The sequence below is a fragment of the Artibeus jamaicensis genome, unplaced genomic scaffold (genome assembly GCF_021234435.1).
Source record: "Artibeus jamaicensis isolate MK-2021 breed Jamaican fruit bat unplaced genomic scaffold, CSHL_Jam_final contig_2962, whole genome shotgun sequence".
Taxonomy (NCBI): Eukaryota; Metazoa; Chordata; class Mammalia; order Chiroptera; family Phyllostomidae; genus Artibeus; species Artibeus jamaicensis.
The window spans coordinates 60,874-64,737 of NW_026521675.1; positions in this window are offsets into that span (position 1 = coordinate 60,874).

Sequence of the window (3,864 nt, forward strand, 5' to 3'; positions counted from 1 at the left end):
AGCTCATCATCAGCCTCAGTCCTGTCACTGCAGGACTGTGGGTCTTCTCGACATGCATAAATCTAACCAACGAGATTTTGCCATTTTAATCTTTTCACTCTGTTTTCTAATATTTTATATCCTGCTTTCTCTTTATTTTAATGCAAAGAAGTCATAATTCACCCTGGTACAGGAACTTTGTTAGAATCTGAGGTATAAAGATACAGAACAAATTTTCAATCACCAGGAAACTCATATGCTGTTTAGATAGAATATAAAGCAATCTAGACCCGTTAAGGTTGAAGGAATGTTTTCTTCTACATAAAAGGAACTATAAAGAAATGAAGTACAAGTAATATAAGGACTGACTTGAAAAAAAAGAGCAGAAGCCTGAGATGGTGAGTTAGAAATTCTGCAGTCTGGGCCTTGCACAACCACAAATAAGATGCATGACATGGAACAAATCAGCAGCCTCAGTGAATTTCAAAGTCCTCATCTGTTATGTGAAGACAGTGAACATTTAAAAATATTTTTTTAGTTTTAAATTCTATAAAACCTTGTCCTGACTCAAGGCACCACTCATATTGAGTTTCTTTTTATTTTTTTTAAATAATTTTTTTCAATTATAGCTCGAAGACAATATTTTATTAGTTTCATGTGTACAACGTAGTGATTGGACATTTATATAACCTACTGACATAATCACTCCAATAAATATAGTACCCATCTGATACTATACATCATTATTGCATGATATCAACTATATATTACATATATATAGCTCATCATCAGCCTCAGTCCTATCACTGCTGATAATTATATCGCCATGATTATTCCATAACTAGCAATTTGTACTTGTTAATCCCTTCCCCTTTTACACCCAGACTGTAATCCCCCTCCCACCTGGCAACTGTCAAAATGTTTTGTTCTGCTTGTTTATTTATTTAGTTTTCTAAATTCCACATAAAAGTGAAATGATATGGTATATGTCTTTGTATGTCTGACTTATTTAACTTAGCACAATATCTTCTAAGTCTATCCATGTTGTTGTAGATAGCAAGATTTCATTATTTTCTATGGCTGAGTCATATTTCTTGTATAAATACACCACTTCTTCTTTATCCACTCATTTATTGATGGACATTTGTGTTTCTTCCATATCTTGATTATTGCAAATAATGCTGCAATAAACATATGGATGCATATATCTATTTAAATTAATGTTTTGGGTTTCATTGGACAAATAACCAGAAATGGAATTGCATGCTTCATCCTTCTTTAATCACTGTAGATTTTGTCTTAAAGTCTATTTTGCCTGATATAAAAGTATTACTACCCAAGATTTTTTTTCATTTCCATTTTTATGAAACATCTTTTTCTAACCTTTTACTTTGAATCTGTTTGTGTCATTCAATCTGAACCATAATTTTTTGCTTTAAGCACAGGCATAGATTCTTTCCATGTTCTCTCATTACAGGTGAAACTAAGTGGGAAATTTGAACATTTTATTAATGTTAACTTTCAAATGTTACAATTTATTATTTTGTTCACAGGACAAAAATCCAAGCACACCTGAAAGATCATTTACACATTCTCATCATGTACAGGTTCAAGCTCAGATTTGCATTCCCAGAATAAGCTATGGTCCTTCTTAATGAGACAGCTCCATGTATGTTTACTTCTTCATCCAATAGCCAGTAGGCCCCAATACACAAAACACATCTCTCAGAAAAATCTAAGTTATACTATTTGAGTCTTCATCTTGTATTTAGGATGGACATGTTCCTGAGAATTACTGATGTAGAAAATAACAATTTCATCAGGGAAAGTCTTACTAGACCCAAACTTATGGGTTCCTGCCTTCTGACCCCCAAATGAAATTCATCAAAATACAGTATCAGTATAGTTCCCAAAGTTCAGGTCATTTAGCTTGAGATAAAAAATATTAGATAAATCACTGATCTGTTTAGAGTATACTCTTCTATGCTTTGTTCAGTGGTTATGAAACTAAAGACCATCAAAATATCAAAATTAATTTCTTTTCTTACTAGTATATTTCAGTGTCATTGCTGGAACATCTTCCAATACTGTAACATATTAACACACCAAAGCAGAGCCCTATATACACATCATAACCTGAGTCATCATAAATTCCAAAAGTGAGGATTCAAACACAGAAAATAGTATAAAGACATTAAGAAACAGACTTTATATAATAATCCCTTCTCCTAAACCCAGCAAAGCTCATTTTCCCACATGTTAGCAATTCTTGCAAGAGCTCTACCCTTTTCAGAGTTGCACCTGACAAGACACAGGTTTTGTTTGATCAAGAATAGGAGAAAAAAATATCCAAGATAATGGAGGAGTGATTAGAAGCTACACTAACCTCCTCCCAAGATCAATCTGGAATTACAACTAAATTGTAGAGAAATTATCTTAAATAACCAACTGAAAACAGTAATTGGAGAGAAGCCTTACAAACAAAGCCAAACAGAAAAAAACACTTCAGCACAACATGACTGGTAAGGAGTGTGGAGGAGATGCCAGAGGGCTGGCTGGGACCCCACAGGTGGCAGCTGAAGTGCCAGAGGCTGACAGCTTCCCCCTGAGAAATGTGAGTGTGGGGAACTGTTTCAAGTGCCATGGAAATGTAGCTCAGTCCTCACGTGGAAAGCCAGTGGGGTGCATGTTGGCACACAGAAGCACACGTTTGAGAGGTTTTCCCATGGGGAATCAGGCCTGCATTGTACCTAGGCGGCTATGAGGCTTGCTTTTGCTAAAACTCCCTTACCCTGAATTGAGAGCGCTTACTGCAACTTCCTAAAGTCTGTGCTAAACCTCCCAAGTACAGAGTGTAACCAGTTCAACCACTTTTCCCCTTGGTTGTCAACAACCTTCTCTTTGAAGTAATTAGCAACATTCTTTCCTTCGTTATCTGTAAAAGGTAATCCCCCCGCAGTGAACCTGTGCATAGTAAATGAGGACTACTCTCAATGTAATGCACCCAGAGAAACAATAAAAGCCTACTCAGGCAAGGACTGAGGGTTCTGGCCCTCTCGCCCTCTCTCTCTCGCTCTCTCTCTCTCTCTCTCAGAGAGTGGCCATGCCATCCCTTTTTCTCCACAGGACTTCTGTAGTTTGTCTGTATTTGTTCACAAGCAGCCACAACATACACGGATCCTTCTGGTCAGGATCCGCCACATGTGCGGTCCAAATCCCAAGAAGGACTCTCTAGCTTACAGCCCCAGAGCCAAAAATGAACCTAGGTAATGTACAGCTGTGAAAACACCAGGCATCTGATCAGCCAGGGCAAGACAACTGGAGACACAGAGAGCCTTTTAAAGGGCCAAACAACAAAATTTTGTTTGCCACCATTTACCCTAGATATGAGCAAAGGGAAGGCAAAGTGAACTAGAGATGCTTGCATAGAATCTGGGGTTGGTGATTCTGGAGAGGGAACTGAGGGTACGGCCACCAGGACCCATATGCTGAGTCATTCCCTAAACTGCAGGAGCCATCTCTCCCAGGCTCCTCTCTAAAGGGCATCAACCTGAGGGGAAGCAATAGCCCCACCCACAGAGATTACTCCGCCCTGCCCTTTGGTGCTTAAGCCTGACTGCTGATTATAGATTGGTAAGATTAACAACTGATTAGATTGATGACTGATTAATTTAACATCTAAGGTGGAAAATACAAAAAGCAGCCAAAATGGAAAGACAAAGATATAGACCCCAAATGAAAGAACCAGAGAATTTTCCAGAACTAAATGAAATGGAAGTAAGCAATTTACCAGATAGAGAATTTAAAGTAATGATTATAAGGATACTCAAAAGCATGAAAAAAGACATTAAAACCTTAAAAATGATCATTCAGAAATAAAGAATG